Source organism: Ambystoma mexicanum, chromosome 8 (genome assembly GCF_040938575.1).
Source record: "Ambystoma mexicanum isolate Mex_15411 chromosome 8, UKY_AmexF1_1, whole genome shotgun sequence".
NCBI classification, from domain to species: Eukaryota; Metazoa; Chordata; class Amphibia; order Caudata; family Ambystomatidae; genus Ambystoma; species Ambystoma mexicanum.
Window position 1 is genome coordinate 475,416,894 of NC_090929.1, and position 21,900 is coordinate 475,438,793.

A 21,900-nucleotide genomic window follows, 5' to 3' on the forward strand; every position below is an offset into this window, starting at 1 on the left:
CTCAAAATCATTTGTCCTGTCTCTCCTTCTCAGAGTCCTCTAGGCCTTTAGTAATGTACAGAATCTCGATTCCAATCTCCTTGTCATAGAGGCTGACTGTTTTATTAAGTTCTGTTAATCCCCCTTTTGACACTGTATGTGATGATGTGAAACCAACAGAACACCCATTATGCTGGAAATATAGTTCTGCATCTTTGCTAAACAACAAGTTGGATAAACGCCTGTCCATGTACAGCGATCAAAACAAGGGCTTGTTGAGGAGGAGCTGAAAGCAGCTCCTGGGTATCCGGCATCACCCTGTAAGCAGGAGCTATCTGGGGGTAACAAGGTGCTAATAGACGAGGAGTTGCAAAACATACTTCCACGTGAAATGCACACTATAACCTCATATGCAATATATAGGACTCATTTTTTAAATGTCTTCTAAATGTGTCCTTTGGCACTTTTATACACATTCCCAAACGCTTAGAGTTAATGTCTTATAAGTGTGTGGTATGGCAACAGTTATCCTGGGGAGACAACGTAGCTACTGGTAGTTGGTGGTGTCACGCTAACCAGGCTCTTTTAGGCCGGAATTGGGAACGAAATAGCCTCAGGCAATTTGGAACCCTGCAAGCAGGGACCTGGTAATAACTGAAGGTAATGACCTAGATGGCTCCAGCTAAGGGAGTGGTAACATCAAAGAGGAATAATGGCTTGATGCCCCACTTCACCGGCCTCAATACTTTCAAACACTCTACCATCCCTGCGCTATCAGCCCCACCATTTGTTCCCTGTCTGTGGTAAAAAAAACAGCCACTGCACTTCCTCGCTGCACCCCCAAAACTCAACTTTCTGCCTGCATCTCCAGCTCTGGCTCTCTGTCTCCGTGCGCAGTTGCTCCCGAGGTAGTAGATTGTCCCAGTGCGCGCCCCGTCGCCTCTGCCTGATCTCCCTCGACATGTCCTTTCACCATGCGCTGCACCTTGCCTGCGGCCTGGCTGGGCGCTCAGCAGCCCTGCTCACTGCCGTGGCCGTGGTGAAGAAGCCCTGGGTGGCGGAATCAGAGCCGGCGCCCCCGGCCGCAAGCACAGACCCGCAGCAGAGGAGGCTCAGCCTGGGACAACAACTGTGACAGTGTTGCCACTCAAACCACCGGTTCTAATACCAACAGCCCAGTCGCACCAGTATGGGGCCTGCGTGAGCCGCCATCGCTCATCAATCTCCAGAAGAGAAATCGGGAGACTGGCGAGGAGGAACTGGCTCCCGAACTCAACAAAGTTAAGTCTAAAGCCAGTAGCCATATCTTTCTGGTCCGCCATTCTCAGTACAACCTGGAAGGGCGCGCAGATACGGACAGGACCCTCACACTTATGGGTCTTGAGCAATCTGAAATGATTGGGCAACGGTTGGCGAGTTTGAGGTTGAAATATGATCAAATAGTCCACTCCTCCATGACTAGAGCAACAGAGACGACAGAAATAATTAGCAAGTACCTTCCAGGCGTCAAAAGAACCAGTACAGATCTGCTGAGGGAGGGATCACCTATTCCACCAGACCCCCCAATCTCGCATTGGAAGTCAGATGCAGTGTACTATGAAGATGGTGCCCATATTGAGGCTGCGTTCTGACGATTCATTCACCGAGCAGATGCCAAACAGGAGAAGGACACCTATGTGGTCCTCATTTGTCACGCCAATGTCATCCGCTGCATCGTCTGCAGAGCTTTGCAGTTCCCACGCGAGGGCTGGCTTTGGATGTCCCTAAACAATGGCAAATTGCCAATGCCAAATGGACGGATGGCGCTCCGGGTGCTTGGAGAAACCGGATTCATGCCCATTGAGAAAATTACCCTCACGTGACTGAGAGGAGACGACTCGTTGCGCTCTATTGCGTGGAGTCCCAAAAATGCCTGAATCTAGTCCATAGCTGCAGCCTTTCTCCAGCTAACTGCATGGTGCCATTTCAGAATGTACTTGGAGATCGTTGCAATGGCTCCAAATCCTGGAATCCTTATCCAAGAGGCTCTCGTGCCCCTCAACCCCCACACAAATGAGGAAGCAAAACCACTGTGAACTTTGTGTGGTGTACATTGGGGCAGCAGTCCCCACCCACACACTATGGATAAAGGCATTTTTTTAATCACTCATTTACGTCCCCCTTCAAACCCAGAAAACACAGGGCTGTGCAGCAGTCTCAAATGTTTCCGCCAAAGTGGAGTAGAAAGCTTCCTCATGGGTCCTGCTCCTCTAATCCACACAGGTCAATCCCATTTAGATGCCCCTCTCCTCTTTCACGCTCCTTTCCAGCTTTGGCACCTCCTCAACTGCTCCTCCACACACCAGACAGTACCAGTCGTTCTGACTACTGCCCAGGTAAAAATATAATGCACCCCGCTTCCCAATTATTCTCTCCAATAGACTCATGTCAGGAATTGGACAGTAGGTCTGCCCCAGCTCTCCAGAGGAGCCCAAAGGTCAGGGTGGCACCAGGCCACCCGCAGTAATGTGACTTTTGTCACAGGACCCACAACCAAAAGCCACCTTTACTTAGTAGTGCTCATAGACCCTCTCAACCTTTTAATTCCTCAGGGCTGGAGAAAAGGAGAATTATGTTTTGGGCGGGTGAGAGCCCATTAAAATTAATGGATGGACACAAGGCTTGGCGGGTGAATGAATTCATCGTGTGAGTTGACAGATATGTCTGTATAGCTTTCTTGTAGTGGGAATGTATTTACTCTCTTTTCTTCTGGGCATTGCAAGAGCCATGCACAGATTTTTCTCTCTTGACTGAGCTGGCGTGAGACTTGCGGCAATGCATGGTAAGCCGCGAAGAGGTCCCCCATTTTACTTCTTGTCACTGTACATTCAGTCCCTGCCATAGGAATCAATGGTTCATGTTAGTTAATAAAGGATCATGGGTAGCACCTAACATATTGTGTAGACATTCCTTTGTGGGGGTTTGGGGATTCACTGTAACTTAGAACCAGCCTGCATCCCCTTCCTTGAATCTCAACCTTGGTTGCTCACTCATGTTTACCAGTTGAGAGCATTAGTTCGGGTGCCTCTGCCCCAACCATATAGTAGGTAGTAGTACAGATGGTCCCCTCCCCCCTCCAGTCTTTACACTGGTGGCAGTGGTGGGATCACTGGTTTAAGGACTCTGGGGATCATTCCGAGGTTGGAGGTAAGGGATTACTGGCACCTGTAAGGGCACCGATGGCGGTAATCCCTTACCTCCATATTCCGAGTTCCCTTTGCGGGTCCCTCTTTACCTCCTGCTTTTAGCAGGAGTAAAGTACGGGACCCGCAAAGTGACCTTGGAGTAAATTACGGCACCGTAATTTACGGTGCCGTAATTACCTCCTTCCCCATTCCCATTGAGCCCTATGGGGGCAGAAATGGGGATGGGGAAGGGCTATGGTGAATGGGGAATTACCGGTCCATCCAACCTTGGAATGGACCGGTAATTACTCCATTCACCATGCCGGTATTCCATGGAGTAAATAGCTCCATGGTTGCCAACCATGGAGCTATTTACTCCATGGTGTAGTCCTAACTCGGAATGAGGGCCTCTGTGTTTACCCATGTTACCTGCAACGCTTCTACAACTTTTCTATTTGTTTTAAAGTTTAATGGTATATATCAAAAGACATCACTACAAACAATGGAGCCTATTGCTAATGGTAAAGTAACCAGAATGAGCTTAGAAGCTCTACAGAGTACTTGTGAAGAGAGAGAATTCGACTTTGAGGATACGTCTAGAGCAGAGCTGACAATTGCCCTTGTGGATTACCAAGCAGATTCTGATACTGTTGTTGAAAGGGGGAAGATGCTAATGGGGGACCTTGCCACTGAGGATACTACAGATTCTACCTATGGGATTGCCACCTCTCCTGCCAAGTCTATTACAAAACCCAGCGTTGCTCTTCAGGGGTATGCCCTGAAAACTGAACTATTGAAGTTGGAGCTAAAAAGAGAAAAGCTATCCTTTCAATACAAAAAGCTAGAGACTGAAGCTGAGTTTAAAAAGGATGAATTGGCACAAGTACTACTCAAAGACAGAGACACTGAAAGCCAAGGAATCCAGCTGGAAACTTTAGCTTGACCAGTTGGTAGTGTCAGGTGTTCTGCCATCAAGTTTATGAAAGATTTGGTGGGTGTATGTGGAGGGTTCTGATTCTTTCTAATGATTAGAGGCGTTTGAGATGGCTTATGACATCTGTGATGTTGACCAGAAGGATTGGGTTAAGTGTTAGCTGAGCAGAGTATCTCAGGCTGGTTATGACTGTATTCTGAAACTGAGCCTGGAAGAGAGGGGCCAGTATGAGTGTATAAAAGCTGGTTTGATGGCCAAGTTTGGCAAGACAATTGCCCAGTACCATAAGAGGTTCAGGGAACATAAGAAAAAGGAGAGTATCTTGGGTTGAATAGGTGAGTGCTGCACACATGAACACGATGGGCTGGATTGATGGATACAAGGTGAACACTTTTGTTGATTTGTCTCACCTCTTGTTTCTTGACCATTTTTCTAAAGCTTGTTCACCATAGCTGTGTTAGTACATTGCCTACCAGAACATTTTAGACTATTTTAAGTTGGCCAATCTGGCTGACAAATGGGTCTCCCACAGTGTGCCCCCCAAGGATCTGAGTGGGAAAGACAAAGAAATCTGGACCTCTCAGGAACAAGTCCAAAAAGCAACCACATTCAAATAAACTTAAACATCCCCCCTCTAAGGTCCAGAAATCTAGTGTTGGTAAGTCCCATGCACTCCCAGAGATCCTAATACAGTTGCTTGCATCCCTGGTACCTGTTGATAGTGTGAGGCCCAGGATCACAAAAACGGTGACCCTAAGTGTAAGAGTAAGGCACTTTGTGTGCAGGCTATCAGCCTGACCTACCTTTGCCCTATACATGGGGTAGAGGCCACAGCCCTCACCTCCTTTCCAGGAATCACCTTTGGTGTTCCTGCAGAGATCTCCTTAGTTTACCTTGGGGCCTGGGACCAGTACTCAGAAGTACTGGCTACTGTTCCATTGAATATCCATAGATATTTGAGAACTGTATTGGCCACCCTTTCACTGGTTTGAGAGACACTGGGGCTAGCATGACAGTGGTGGAGAGGATCCTGCTCAAGTCAGTGGACTATATAGTGGCTCCTCTGAGACGCACCAGTTTAGTTGATGGGCCTCCCAAACTTGCCCCTGTAGCCTTAGTCACCATCCAGGTGGATCATAAGACAGAAGCAAATCCTGTAATTGTACAAGATTATGTGCCTGCCCAGGTGTTGTGGGGGTAAGGGCCTAGCTGAGTTGGGGTTGGTTTCTGATGGGCCACTCCTGACTGCTGCTGCAGTCACTAGGTCTAAGGCCAAACAGGGTCTGACTGATAGTCAGTTACTCAAACCGAAAGGGGGAACCCAAGTCAAGAACAAAGAGCAAGAAGGCCACCACTGTGAAGGGAGCCCCTTCTCTACCTGCCTCATCTGCAGCACCCACTGTGAACCAAGCTCTTAATGGATGAGGCCCAGTGGTGACCCTAGAATCTACTCCTGAGGGGGAAGAGCCAGGGCTACCTCCTCAGGGAGAGGTACTCGCCCCAGATGATCACCCTGACTTTCAGTGCTTGTTGGCTAAAGGGGGTAGAGGGGCCTCTATGGCAGATTTCTGTAAGGGGCAGAGAGAGTGCCACTCTCTTGAGGGTCTGAGGAGAGAGGCCCAGGGACAAGGTGAAGTGCCTAGCGTCTTCAAGATTTTTGGGGAGGGTGAGCTCTTTTATAGTGAGCCCACTGAGCCAGAACCCGGTGCAGTTGAAGGGTGGGTTGCACCCAATGTCTACAGGCCCTTCCTTTTGCAGTTGGCACATGAGGTGCCCTTTGCTGACCATCCTGGCACTACTAAAACCAAGCAAATGCTCTCAGCCCACTTTTACTGGCACATGAAGGGGGTAGAAATGGAAGCCTTCTGCAAGACCTGCCCACTTGCCAATTGTCTGGTAAGACTGGCGGTAGTGTCACTGTCCCACTACAGCCTTTTCCAGTGGTTGGAACACCATTTGAGAGGGGTGGCATCGACATTGTCTGTCCCTTAGACCCTCACACATCAGATGGACACAGGTTCATCCTGGGTCTGGTAGATCATGCCACCAGGTACCCCGAGGCTATACCCCTTCACACATAACTGCCAAGGTGGTTGCCAGGGCCCTCCTGGACATGTTCATAAAAGTGGGTATCCCTAAAGAGGTAGTCTCTGACAGGCATTCAACTACATGTCTAGTTGCATGTAAGCAATGTGGAAGGAATGTGGTGTAATATACACATTCTATGCATCCTACCAACCCCAGACCAAAGGTCTAGTTGAGAGATTTAATAAAACTCTCAAAACCATGCTTGGTGCTTTGGAAGAGCCCCTGAGGAGGAAAGGAGACTTTGTATAACTATGCCGGTTGTTTGCCTATAGAGAGTTGCCTCGGGAGGGTGTTGGATTCAGACCCTTTGATCTTCTCTTTGGAAATCCAGTGAGGGTGGTTTCAGGAGGCTTGGAAGCCACCCCTCTAGATCCTGCCAAGCAAGTGGGGGACTATGTGTTGGGCCTCAGAAGGAGGAGGCCACAGATGATGGGCCAGGCATCAGCCAATCTTAAGGTCAGCCAGGAGCTGAACAATTACTGGCATGACATTAAGGCATCACAGGAGGTACTGGACTCCTGGCCAGGAGATCCTTGCTATGGAGCCCACAAAGCCCAGAGCTTTGGAAGATAAGTGGACTGGACCCTTCAGGATAATCTCCAAGATGGGCAAAGTTAACTATTCGGTTGACATGGGTATCCCTGGGATAGCCCCTCAGGTCTTCCATGTTATCAGGCTCAAGCCTTGCCACCGAAGAGGGGAAGTCTCATGTCTCTTGCTAGTTTCAGGGCAATAGGAGGATGCGAGTGAGCCCCTTCCTGACCTGCTACATAGCAGCCCTCAGGATGGCTCAGTGAAAGGAGTGAATCTCTCCCCAGATCTGACATGCCCCTCTTTTCTCACTGCCACCAGACCTCACCCCATGGCGCAGGCATAAGATAGACACTGGTGACAGCAAATGCTATAGGATGTCAGACACTGTAAATAATCACATCCAGGCAGAGGTTGCCAAGATGTTGGATCTGGGTGTCATTGACCCCTCAACCAGTCCATGGTCCAGCTCTGTGGTCCTTGTTCCCAATGCCAGTTCCTAGGAAGGTACCAAAGATTGGAGGTGCTGTGTTGACTACAGAGGAGTCAATGCATTCAACAAGATGGGTGCTCACCCACTGCCCAGGGCTGATGAGCTCATGGACAGAATACGTGCTGCCAGGTTTGTGAGCACCTTTGACCTCACATCAGGCTTTTGGTAAATAGCTCTGACAGACCAGGCCAAGGTGAAACCTGCTTTCTAAACTCCTGGTGGGCTCTACCAGTTTAGGATCATGCCATTCGTATTGAAGAATGTCCCTGACACCTTCCAAAAGCTGGTCAATCATGCTCTCGGTGGACTGAAGGCCTTCTATGTGGCCTACTTTGATGACATGGCTGTCTTCAGTTCCACCTGGAAAGAGCATTTTACTCACTTGGATCAGGTTTTGAAGGCCATGAAAATGGCCAACCTCAGTATTAAGGCCACCAAGTGTCAGATATCCAAGGGGAAGGTCACTTATCTTCGTCGTGAGGTAGGATGGGGTCAAATCCAATCTCTCCCCAGCAAGGTACACGCTGTACAGGACTGGGAGATCCCCACTACTCAAACCCAGGTGAGACAATTTTTAGGCCTGACTGGGTGCTACAGAAACTTCATGGCAGACTATGCTTTGCTTCCCCTCTGACATCACCCAAGCATCCAGGAAGTTTCATTGGAGTGAGGACTGTCAGAGGGCCTGTGATGGCTTGAAGGAAAGTCTGTGTAGGGCACCAGTGTTGTGTGCCCCTGATTACAGTAGACCTTTTATTGTACAAACTGATGCCATTGACACAGGAATTGGAGCTGTCTTGTCCCAGTTGGATGACAAAGGGAGAGAGCACTCCATAATCTTGATCAGTAGGCAACTGAAAGGTAGAGAACTTAGGTGGGCCACTGTTTAAAAGGAATGCTTTAGCATAGTTTAGAGTCTTAGGCGTTTCAGACCTTACCTTACTGGGTCAGCCTTCAAGATCCAAACTGACCATAATCCCTTAACGTGACTTATGCAGATGATGGGTGAATCCCCAAACTGCTCAGGTGGTCCTTTAGCCAGACTTCACCTTGTCTGGGAAGAGTCATGGCAATGCAGATGTCCTTTCTAGAAGGTATGTTGACCATCTGAATGAGGGTGGGAGATTAGTCCACCCTAGCTTCAGTCTGCGGGGGGACAAATGTGATGCTGGAAATGCCTTTGGAGGGACAGGGCCTCCTCGTCCTTGTCCTACCACTTCTCTGGATGTGTTTTCTGCACAGGATCCAGTTGGAGCCCTGGCAATGCAGCTCTTCATCTTTTCCTTTTGGTGAACAATACCCATGGGATACCCCTATAGCTTCCATGAGCGGGGATACACTCTTGTACTCCTAGTTTATGTTTTTGGGCACCTGCGTGTTGCCCACATGTTCGTGGCAGCTACATGCTAACTTTGTAGTGGCCCTGGTTTTCCTCCATTTTTGGCTCTAGGAGTGGGACCTGAATGAATGGAGAGAGGAGTCAAATCACATTCTGTGTTGTGGGTGGCTGATTTTGTTGTTTGTCACAATGCCTGTGGTCTGCCTGAGCAACCCCCATTGAAACTGGAATTAACGCATTGGGTGCTCTGAACGGAAGGGAGTTGCCTCCAATACACATTCACTGTTTTGGGTGTCTGGTTTTGGGTGAATGGCCTGAATGCCTGTGAGCCCGATTGGATGCTGCCTGATGAATGCACTTGTGTGTGATTGGCTGACTGAGCCTAGCTCAGCCTGAGTGAATGGGGAGTTTTTTGTATATCAGGAGACCCCTCGCATACATCTGTATCAGAGGTCAGAAGCTGGACCCTGAAGTCAGAAGCTTGGAGTGTTCCTGGAAGCCTGAACCTTAAATCCACCTGGAGGAAGAAGTTCTGCTGCTGCAACTCTTCAAGAAACCCAAAGGCTGCGTTGCTGATTGAAGGACTGAACCAGAGAGGACCTGGACAGGCAACCTCTTCCCGTAGCTACGAGAGTACATTGTGCAACTGCTGCTCTTCACCCGAAGTGTCCTGGAAGCCAGTCTTGTGTGCCTGCCATCCTGCAGAGGTATCTTCGTGGGTCTTTTAGAGGAGTGACCAGATATCTTGAGCCCAGGAAGTCTACCAGTGTCATCTAGGGTCTGAAGGCTGTTTGTGACTGTTGGGAAGTGTGATGAATCTCATGATGTTATCACTCCTTTCTCTGAGGTAGCCTCTTCCCATGTGGTATGGGGACGTCAGCCGCTACCTAATCCTGACCCTGGTGGTGGCTATATGACGGAGGACCACATGGGCGGAGGCGACCCTCAGGGGGTACACAGGCGTCATCAGGTGAGAAATTGAGAAATGCTATCTCCCTTTTCCTTTTAGGAATAACCCCTCCATGCCTCATGCCTTGATGGCATACTTTGGTAACCCCTTCTTTCAACAACCTACAAGACTTGCTGATGGCATTCTACAATATTCAGAAAATAGAATGACAAAAACTGACATCAATCCCATGTATAGGAATCCTTTGGAAATACTGGCACGAGGAAGAGGAATGGAGCTATGAAGAGAATATCACTCGAGCACAGAAGCCCACACCACGCTCTAGTTGTTGGAAGGAGGCATGCAAAGCGGAGATATTTAATCCCCCAACAGCTTAGTCAGGGCAGAGAGAGATACCTGACACATTTGCTCATATCAGAAGAACCTCGTGGAGAGCCTGGCGGCAGGCGAAGTCCGGTGAAGGGGGAGGAGCAGGCAAACTGCTGTCCGACTCTAAGGGGTTCTCGGTATCCCTGAGAGGAAGGTATGCAAGAGCCAGAGCTCTGCCTGGCATTTCCGAGAGCAAGGTGCTGCCCGTCAACCTCGGTGACCAGACAAGAGAGCGGAGAAGAGGCGAAGCTGACCACGGAGACCACCATGACAGACCGTCACTGCTGCTTTTCGGACACTGCTTGGTTCCCTTCTCCTGCTGGACACCGAAGTACCAGCGACTCCTTCTTCCACAGGGGGTCCATCCTTGAGGGGCACTATTGAGTGAAACCGGGAAACTCCACCACTTCGCCTTCCTGGGCACCAAAGCTACTGTGACGAGGAAAAGCATCTTCCATCATCCGGGTTCATCCAGGGGTCAGAGATTCATCTTAGATCTTCTTCTCTTGTGGCTTCCCAGGCAGTTTGGAGTGGTGGGATCTGTAGAAACAAAAGCAGATAATTACTGAACAAATAAGGACCGGGCTGTAATATACAAAGAAAGTACAACTTTTTCTCACAGGTTGACCAGGTGGGGAGCCTCACACAGTATTTCATTTTCACACTGAAGCATGCATTCTGCCAATGTTCTTAGTATTAACTGCATTTCTACATCAATGCCTATGAGGTTAAACATTGCCTAATATTTTTATGCTTTTTAATAACTATAACTGTCTGCAGTTGTGCATTATAATTGAATCTGAGGGTTAACTGTGTTACCGCATAGAATTGTATATATTGAGTACAAAAGTGGGTCTTATTTATTTGTACATATCCACATCATTTTCATGTTAGTTAAAACACGATCAAGGGTAACACCTAACATATCATGTTGAAATTCCTTTTGTGGGGTTTGAGGGATTCACTGTAGCTAAGAACCAGCCTGCATCACCTCCCTTGAGTCTCAGCCTTGGTTGCTCGCCCACCTTTACCAATTGAAAGCCTTGGCTGGGGTGCCTCTGTGCCTCTACCCCAGCCATATAGTGGGTAGTAGTACAGAAACCCTCTCTAGTCTTTAAACACATCATACATCTTTCCTTTTGCTGCCATTTTGGAGGAGTTTTCGGAGCGCTCTTGGATTCCAGATAGAGTTGAAAGCCTTCTAGAAATCTACAAATTGTGCAAAGAATATTCCATACATAGTCCTGTACACATATGTGTTTGTCTAGAGTGTATTTGTGGTGTGTTGTATTGTGTTTTGGAAATAACTCTATTTCGCTCCTATTTAGGATACATAGATTTAAATAAGGATTTGCTGAGTAGGAGCTAAAGGTCACTCTTGGTTATCTCTCATCACCCACTAAGCAGGAGCTAGTATGCAGTGTCTTGCAAATCTAACTTCCACATGAGAGGCAAACTTTAGCTTTTTGCTCATTAAATATGACCCATGGTGTTTTCAATGTTCTATAGATCTGTCCTAGTTGAACTTTATACATATTCTCAGACACACAGAGTTAATGTTATGTTGATATATACCGTGCACCGCTACCACCCACGGGCAGTCTCCAGGCGCTCTTAAAATCAGAGATATATTTATGTGGCACTAGTTGACCTGAAAGTCAAAGGTAGCTGGTCGCTATCTGGTAGCTTTTGGTGTCATGTAAACCAGGCTTAATGGCTCCTACATGCTGGCAATTTCGAACCCTGTGGATATCTTTCTCTGGGAGAAAAGTCTATTCACACATTTAGGATGCTTCAGAAAAATAGCTTTATTGTACACTACACTTTTACTTGTATCGTTTTTTGGGTCAAGCCTGTCACTGTTTTTGCATAAAGGAGTGATGAGGCCTTCAGCCCATGCTGTATGAAGGTATCTGCTACATAGGATATTGTAAGGCATTCTTGCATCTCCATTGGGACTACATTTAACATCTTCCTCTAGTATTGTGTCTGTGCCGCTGGACTGCCCAACGTTTAGTTTCTGGAGATGGTTTACTGTTTCTCATAGTGTTATTTATTTGTCTAGAGGGCCTGTTTGGTGTTGTGTGGCTCTTTCTGGGCCAGGGATGTTTCCACGGCTACAGTTTGCTCTGTTTTTATTTCTCTTGATGTATCACTAAAGACATCCTAGATGTGTTTTACCACGTTTCAACTTTTTAGGTTTAGTTTTCTTTTCCTTGATTCTTGCTATTACATTTAGTTAATTGCTGCCAGAATGTGTTCGTTTTTAGTGATTCTTCTATTTCTGAGAGTTGTTTTGTTCCTATCTTGATGTGTTCCTCTTTGTGAGTGTCTTGGACCTGCACAGTCTCTTCTGATATATCTGATGTCCTCTAGCATGTATGTTTATTTATGCAAAGGTCTCAGGTAGCTATGTAGGAATTGGCAGCCTGAGCCACACCACCTATTTTGGGATTTTCATTTCGTGTCTTTTTTTAGTTACTGGCATTTGTTAATGCTGTATTCTTAATATTGTGTATATTTTTATTAGACCTTTGCATGGCCTGTTCTGTCTTTATTTGTGTTGTATTTCTTATGAAGGAAGGGTACTGTCAAGGTCTCTATTTCCCCTCTCTGAAGCCTTTTCTACAAGTGAGCTTTGCGGTGTGGTGCCCATTTGTACATCAGGGGTAGTCTGTATAGTATTTGTTGTGGTGGTGTGCAGTCTTGTTGGCCTCGTTTTTTCGGTGTAGACATAGTATGTCAGCTTGTGGTTGGACCAGCGACTTTGGGGTTTGATTACGAATGAATGCTTTGATTATTTAGTACTGTTTGTCTGAACTTCCATGGTCTTTCATGCTGCTCCTGAGTGGGCGAAAATTGGCCCACTGAGACTCAAGCATTTATAAAGAGCAGGCCCAGTGTTTTGCACATATTCTGGAGTTTGGAACTGGGGTTGCTTAAGGCGGAGGTTCTCCTCCCTATCTGCAGAAAGGACTCTTTCTCTCGGTGTCTGTCAAGTGGCACAGCGAGTAGAGTGCTCGCTTTGACATCTGTGCAGTGCCTGAAACGCAGGTTCGAATACCGGCGGGGCCAAACTCAGCCTTTCATCCTTCCGAGGTCGATAAATGAGCACCACACACCGTGCAGCCCTCAGATACCTGAGGGTTCGTAGCGCTATATAAATGCTAAATTATTATTATTATTCCTGTTCTTTATAATTAATATCTAGACATTGGTGTGGAAGTGGCGGAATTCTGATTTTATGGTGTGAAATATCTCTTGATCATAGTATGGTGATGGCTGGTGATATGCAGAGCACTTAGGTAGAGATCTATCTTCGGGTGGAATTGCCCTTTACGTAGACAGATCCACAGGGTGGACGTGCCTCTTTTTACTGGTTTAATATATTCCGTATAGCACTAGTATGCACAGTCATGTACAGAGCAGACATCGGTCATTGTGCGCAAAAACCTCAGATACACCTTAATCCAGGCAACGCCAATCCTCATAGCGACACTCAACGCTGGCCTCATTTTTACAGGAATCGCCTGCCACTTGCTTTGTGGAAGGATTTGAGGAGCCCAATACCAGTGTGAGGCTACACTCTTCACTGCACTTACTACACACCTCAGTGCCTACATGAGTGCAATCTGGTCGCAGGAATCCCTCCCGGCCCCACTTTATCACCATGTAGAGGGAATATGCATCTAAGACATCATTCATCTATACACCAGACTAAGAGCCTGCATTCTGCACAGACATCCAGCACTGTCTGCAAGGCCATATCAACCCGTGCACTACACAACACACAGCTGACATTGACAGCATCCATACATTGAACTACCTGGCCCCGTGCCAACTAAAGTAACCATGCATGTCACTTGCAATATTTGCCTATTTGGCCTCCCTTTCCCTCCTAACCATCTGGCCTATCTCGGGCACAGCCATATTATTCAACAGTTCCTAAAGACATCACTCATCCAAGCACATTTCATGTCTGTCCCGTGCTCAGCACGCGGAGAATCCCCACAGAGCGCTTTCTTGTGGAGGTCTCCAGATATATACAGTGGAGTCCAGTGATGGCCACATGTCTCCCCCCAGGATGGCCGAGGCGCAGTAATGGCATTTCGGCTGCCTGCCCAAGAATCTGACTGGGCCGGAACACAACAAAGACGTATGTTTAGTTTATTCAAGCAAAAAAAGGATGTTAAGACTATGGCTGGGATTTATTAGCTCTTATTCGAGCTTTGTGGGTGTCATGAGTTTTTTTAGGCATCTGTGAAATTGGAAGAATGTTCCACATGTCACAGATTTATGTTTTGGGAGTAGATTTCTGTAAGCATTTTTTTCATAATGGTCCACATCATGTTGAAAATAGTATTTTCTGCATTTGCCTCGGTCTTGGTGTGTTTTCTAATCTGCATTAGATTCACTTTGAGTTTGGGCAAAGTTGTGAGTTTGCAGGGGAGGGGACTGGGTGGACTCCCCCAATTGGATCCCGCGCTTATTTTTTTAGCAGTTGTGTCCTGACTTTGATTATGACACAAGTGGCCTCAATCATGGGTTTCGTTTTTAGATGTAAGGTAGGCGGTAGCTCAGTGGATTGAATATCCGCTGTAGGCCTCAGTTTCACCTTCTATCAGCTGCAATTGAGAGTTCTGGTTCAAGCTAACACTAGGGCAAGTTTCAGCAGAGGTTTGTTTTTGCTTTTCTATGCCAAGCAGGCAGGTGGTGGCTAGCGGAAGGAGTGTATGTAACCTTGGTGGGAGCACAGTGCCCTCTGTCCTATGAAAAAAGCAAGTACAAAAAAAATGCATGGTGAACGGAGGTGACAGTGTATCCCCTAACCTGATACCTTTGTTACGTGCCAAGAGGGGCAACTCAGACTGGTGTGCATGTCATATTTGGCCATTATTGTTAATGCAAAGTAGACAACCTCTGTGACTCAGGCTACACACATGCTTACCTGCGTGGTGATGACCAGAGCTAGGACCTGTCACCACAATTAAAAGGCTGGGTTATGCTGTTTGTTTATTTATTTTTTCATTTATAGTAGCGCACCAAGCCCTGAGGCCTCTAGTTGCTAGTTACAGTTACAAGTGAGTTTACAAGTTGCAGGTTACAGGACAAGAGTATGGCAGTTGTTCAAGAAGAAAACAATATCAAAGATGCGGTAAGTGCAGGAATTTGTGATCATTGTCTCGAGGAGAGAGACGAAATTCCCTGCCTGATGGGTCCGGATAACCACAGTGGTCGAAGTGGGGACACAACAGGTAAGAGTAGGGAAGAGCAATACCATGAGGCATTTGGGATAGTGACAGTAACGATCGGTTGCAAGTTGCATGACAAAGAATGTGATAGGTTGTACCTTAAACAACATAGTCATGTGAATCAAAGAGACAATAACTACAGGACATTGTGCTAGCTTCTCTAGGAAGGAAATGTATGGTGGTTGTGGCAGGGGCACAGCAGGGCAATATAAGGGCAGTGAAACGAGGCGCATGCTGGAAAAGCCGTACCCAGGCGTTTGGGGGCTACGTCAGCGGTGCAAACGATGGATACAGGAGACAATAGTAAGGTGTTGCAACGCTGGTTAGGTATAGTCGGATACTGGTGAAGTAGCAGTAAACATGTCTGGGTAGCTAGTACACAGAGAAAGTACACGGCACATACCTTAGTGAGCAGTCATGCCGGAGGCCTTCTTGGCTCTGGCAGGCCGAGACAGGGATAGTCTTGGCCTTTGAATGACGCCCTTTGAGGAGGCTGGCTTTGTTTCCCAGCTCCCCTGATGGAAAGAATTCATGAACATGTCACCAGCCAATCTGCCGACTGCAGAGGCTTGGTTTTACCACATAAGGTCCCATTAAGCACACAGGACTGCCGCTGCAGCCATATTGCATTGGAGCCCACGCTTGGTACAATCATCTGCAAGCCCACAGGGCTTAGCTGGATTGGAGTATCTTTAGTTGCATGGAGGTCTGGTGTGTTTGATGGAAGTGCTCTCAGTGATCCTGGCCAGACAGGGATAGTCTTGTCCCTTGAATGGCAGTTTGGTTTGTCCCTCTCTGGCAGTGTGTCTAGGGCGCTCATAGGTAGCGTTAACATATCAAATTGGAGGAAGGAATGAGCTGTAATGGAAAGAAAAAACAAACACAAGGTCATCAAGAATGTAGGTTTAATTTGTTAATGGTACCTTTTCTTTTCAGAATCACATTTTCTTAGTAGTTAGTAGTGGCATGTTGATATCAACTTTAACATTGACTACAGCAACTTGAAGTAATGGGTAACCCAATACACTGAAGGTGTTTAGACACTGCTTACTAGCAGGATAATAGAAGAGCACATACAAAAAAGACAGTGTCCAGAAAGAGTGCCAAACAAACATATCTACAATTAAAAACACATTTATTTATAGAAACATAAAACAATCAGCATCACACATGAATGTTTAGAATAAGACATTTTTGCACAAATTATGTACACCTTACTTGCAACAAATGGCAACCTACATTGTACACCCAGATATTCAGAGAACAGATGGTCTCGAGTAGAATTGTATGTTTATTAAAAGACCTCTACCTGACACTGATATAAATATAAGAAGTACTCATTATACTATTAGTGTATGCATTTAATGCCTAAACATAGCACGGCATGAATCCAACATGTTTCTGTCCTATAAGCATCTATGCCAGACAATCCTTAGGGCTCAAACGTAAAAGGTCTATCTCCTCCAAATACTGCAAACAAACGTCTACAGGGTACTACTTCACAAAGTAAAACTCAAACTACCTCATCACGAGTTTGGTGGTAACCCTTATATGCGGCTGTAACGCTATTACTACCGCATTTAAGGGTCCACCAAATCACAGGTTTGGCAGGATTTACCCCCAGCTGTCAGCTGGGGTTAAATCTGCCACGAATTTGCCGATTTTCAGTGCTATTACTGCACGCTAATACCGCGGCGGTAATAGCGCCAAAAATTCCACATTGGACCCAATGGGGAAATCCCGAATGGGCTCAATGTGGACTGGGGAATTACGTTCCGCCAAACCCATGATCCGGCGCTAATAGCCGCCTGGACACCACCCAACTCGTGATGAGTCCCAAAGAGTCTTCAATGGTGGTCGTTACACATGTTCAAGGTAGATAAATCAGTGCGGTATCCCAGACCACGAAAGTTATCTTAGATCATCACATGACTAAAGACCAAAACCAAATAAACAAAAATGTTAAGAGGTGCTCAATATAAAAACAATGATGTGTTTACTTAATCCAATAAATACGGCAACATGAAAAATAACTACTTCCATGACCATACCTGTGCTAAATTATTAATCAGGATAGTCAACACGCATCAATGCAGAGACACATTGAATGTGTCAATTTCATGGGATCCAATGTTGTCTCAAGAAACCCCCATCTCTGTAAATAAGAGCAAGGCAACCTTAATATAGCATAGCCATAGATGTAAGGTGCTAGAAAGAACATTAATAAGTAACACAAGCTAGTAACTAGGGCACATGCAGATAACACTACCCCCACACAAAACAGCACGTGGAAGGGCCCATCACAACACCAACTAAGCCCCAAAACAAGAAGGAACACCCAAGTGCAGTACTTCAAACCACATGTGACTAGAGATGACAATCACCAGAGTGAAACACCAGAACCAAACCATACTTAAGACTGAATAAACAACATAACAAATCATACGTGAAAGTCTTCAAATTAGATGTAATAGGAAAATTGCTCAACCACACAAAGGCAAGCTGGGGTTGAATTTCCCAATTCGACAACCGGGTTTCCAAAATGGAAGAATGTCTAAACACCGATGAGGTAATGAGAACCCTGCATTCCGAATGACTCGTAGCGTGCTCCATTCATACCAAGAAGGCAACAAGCACACTGACAAAAGACTCACAGAGAGGTGTAGAGTAAAGGACCTGAAGAGGTCCCGAAGGAAGTTCCCTGGGGAATTGCTGCTCACAGGGCATTCTGAGCCGGCAGGCAGCAGAGCAGCAAGCTGCCTCTCAGCCCTCCACACAACCTCCTGCTTGAACAATAGGTACTTCCTGAGCATAGAAACTACAAGAGGACTTTATCACTTACATCAATAGATATAGTAGTGTATGTTGAAAGATCCTTATTATGTGTTAACAGTGTTTGTGCTAAAGTAAAATAAAGGCTCATAAACGCAACCATCGGGCTTGGTGTCATCATTGACAGGCCACTACATAATTGGCGACGAAGGACGGGATCGGCCCAGCTGCACCACGACGCAAGGAGCAACGCCACCACCACCGTTCCTGCACGTCCCAGGCAAGCCAGCGATTCCATGATTCCAATGGGAGCCTTTATTTCAATCCTATCTGGAAGCGATGGGTGGAACAGGCTATCCAGCGGCGTGTAAGAAGGCCATGCTATTAAACGCGCTGGGTGTCGAAGGACAAAGAACTTACAGGCCTGAACCCAGAAACCCAGACAGGAGAACGTGATGGCGTCTATTAAGAAGCGAAAAGGAGAATAGCCAAAAGATTCCCGTGTAAAGAAAACGTAGTGCTACACAGAATCAGATTCTATGGCAGGAAGCAAGAGCCGACAGAACCCGTGGGCGACTACGTAGTCAAGCTAAGAGTACTGGCTGCGGTATGCGCATTTGGAGCAAAGTCAGAGGAAAGAATCTGCGACATGCTCATCGTACATACGAACAACAGAAAAGTACAAGACAAATGTATTCTTGAAAAAGAAATTGGGTTAGATAAAGCAATCCAAATTGCGAGGGCGGTAGAAGAGACGTCCAGCAGGCGCAAAGAGTGGGGAATTGCTGCACAATCACCCGAAATACAGTGGGTGCAATCCAGAGGCAGAAGGGACAGAGGACAACGCGAAACCAGGGATGACGCATCAGTGAAATGCAAACCATTGAAGTGCCACAGGTGCGCCAGCACAAGCCACTTAGCCAACAGCAGAGAATGCCCGGCAAGGAGTAAAGAATGTTCAAAATGCAGAAGGTATGGACAGTTCACATCAGTGTGCACGTGGAGAGCGAAGAAAACTGTGATAGCAAGCAATTCAAAACAGAGGTGAGGCATACTCAGATGAAGAAGCATGCACCACCATTATCATGGTGAATGGCGGCACGAGTCGGAGAGAAAAGCCCCACTGCACCATCAAAATCAATGGTCATGAAACAAGAGTGATGGCAGACTCGGGTTCCAACCTCACCATACTGCCCTTAAATTTGTACAAAAGCTTGGTGGGAAGAAAAAGAGTAGAAGCCTACAAAGCGAAAGTCAGTCCCACGGTGTATGGAGATGCAGTATAAACCTTTTGGGGTATGTCAGAGCGACAGTAGAATTCAAGGACAGAGTCACCAGAACAAAAGTATATCTGGCAAAAAAGGGACCACCAGTGTTAGGCTGGGATGACCAAGCAAAACTGCAAATCAGGCTCGACCCCAGCTTGGAGGAACAGGTCCTGTCCATAAACAAAAATGCCGCCTCAATCAGCAAAGAAGAATTTCCGCAATTGTTTTCAGACACGCATCAAAAACTATGCGCACAGGATGAAACTGAAACAAGGAGCGGCACCAGCCAAGCATAGAGTGAGAACCGTGCCAGCAACGGCGATAGTTGCACTACAAGAAAAGCTCAAAAAGATGTTGTTGGAAGGAACCATAGAGACGGTAGAGTCATCTGAATGGCTCAGCCTGGTGGTTCTTATAAAGAAACAGCATACCGGCGACTTGCGTATTTGCATCGACTTGCGCAGCCTAAATCTGGAGGTGGTGGCGGACAGTTATCCATTACCGAGAATAAACGAACTGATCTTGCTAATGAAAGAGGCTAAAATATTCTAAAAATTAGACATGGGGGATGCCTACCACCAAATCACTTTGCATCGAGAATCCAGACCCCTCACGGCGTTCATAACGCCATTTGGAACGTATCAATTCACCAGAATGCCATTTGGGTTGTCCTCGGCAGCCTCTGCGTTCGAGCGCATGATGGACTCTCTTGAAGAACATGGGAAACGTTTCTTAATTCCAGGATGATATATTAATATACGCAGAAGATGAAGAGACACATGACGCAGCTCTCCGCAAAGTGTTGGCAAAATTGCAGGAAGCAGGAGTGCGACTACGCAACAACAAATGTGTACTGCAGGCAGATGAAGTAGAATAGCTGGGGATATTCCATATCCAAGGTAATTATCAGTCCCAAGAAAGACTTACTGCAAGCAATCGTTAAGGCGCCTCCCCCAACCAGCAAAGAAGAGCTGAGATCATTTTTGGGACTATCAAAAAACTACGCAAAATTTGTACCAAACTTCTCAGAGACCACTGCTCCCATGAGAGAATTACTTAAGAAATGCGCAGAGTGCCACTGGGATGCAGAACAAACCACAGCATTTGAAGATGTCAAGGAATAATGCATGCGCCCTGCTTGCAACCTTTCAATTCCCAATGGAAGACCATGATTACCACAGATGCCAGTGCATACGGTATAGGAGAAACGCTCATGCGAAAGAAGGGCGATGAAGAACACATTGTCGCCTTTGCATCTAAGGCCCTCTCACAATCAGAAAAAAATTACTCCACCATTGAAAAGGAGATGTTAGTATGTGCATGGGCCGTTGATTACTTCTGCACATACGTATGGGGTACAGAATTTCGGCTGGTTACTGATCACAAACCCCTAGTACACCTATTGAGCCCAGGAGGAACCCACACAGCGACACCGTGGCTTGCTCGAATTGCCGCCAAGCTGCAAGAATACACATATCAAATAAAGCACATTGCGGGATGGAAAAATGCCCAAGCGGACTGCATGTCCAGACTCCCGCAGCTTAAAGATAAGGAAACCAGCTTTCTACAAGACAAATGCATTCTCGCGACACTCACGGACCTAAAGAGCAGGGAATTCCTCGAAATGAGCATGAGACACTGGATAGAAGAAGCAGCCAAAGATGACACCACAACAAAAATCACAGAGTGGGTCAGAAAAGGGTGGCCCGATGAGAGATCCATTCCAGAAGGGTTGCGTCCCTACTGGAAAGTGTCAGATTAAATATTTGAAAATGGAGGGATGCTCATGAGAGGCAACCAAATGATTCCACCCATAGCCATGAGACGAAGCATCATATGCAGAGTTCACGCCGGTCATCTTGGAAACAATATGACAAGAAGGAGAGTAAGGGAAGCATATTGGAGGCCAGGCATGGACTTGGAAATAAAGACCATGACAGAGCGGTGTCACGAGTGTGTGAATAGTGACAAAAGACTCAAAGTCAGGCAGGCGTCACCACACCCCATAGAAGTGCCCGAAGGAGTGTGACAAAAATTGGGCTTGGACTTTATAGGCCAGCTGGAACTCATGGAGCATGAGAGCAAGTATGGCATAGTGCTGGTGGACTATTTATCGAAGTGGGTAGAGGTTGAATTTGTACCCAACATAACCACAACCAAGTGATCCAGTTCCTTAAAAACATCTTTCAGAGGGAAGGATTACCTACAGAACTAGTCACCAACAATGGAGTGCAACTCATATCCAGAGAGAGGGACAGTTTCCTGAAGGAGAACAATATCAGGCAAATTAAAGCAATTTTATATCACCCACAAGCAAATGGGTTGGTGGAACGCACCAACAGATTCATTAAGGGAGCGTTGCAGTTGGCCACAGCAGTGAGACTCGAGCCGCTCTGCACAGTCAAGGAAGCCATAGCTGCGCCTCGCCTCACCCCCAATGGGGCCACAAACATATCGCCATTCCACCTCCTCAGAGGACACAGGGCAGCCTCTACCCTGGTCCCACCATGGTTGGCAAGCGTGAGAGAGGATGAAAGGGTGGACATGGAAGAATTGGTATGGCGAGTCAAGAAGAGCAAAGAAAACATGAAGCGATAGCGATGAAAGGAGATAGCCCCAACAAAGCACAGTCCGAGAAGGAGATCTCATAAAAACTAAAATGGTGCATAGAGATCCAGAGACGGGGTCCAAGTTCAGCAGACTGTTGAAAGTGGTGCAACAAGGGCCAAACCATGTATGCACCCAAGACGGCAAGCGGTGGAATTTAGAAAGAGTAGCATTGTACGAAAGGGGAGTAGAAG

At 46.8% G+C, this 21,900-nt stretch overlaps 1 protein-coding gene and 1 pseudogene across 1 annotated transcript in view; both read left to right on the forward strand.

Moving 5' to 3' along the window:
* Positions 1-21,900, forward strand: part of PUSL1 (pseudouridine synthase like 1) — an 867,171-nt gene that overhangs the window by 132,860 nt on the left and 712,411 nt on the right. The window lies entirely within an intron of this gene.
* On the forward strand, positions 941-1,841 carry LOC138473616 (serine/threonine-protein phosphatase PGAM5, mitochondrial-like; annotated as a pseudogene).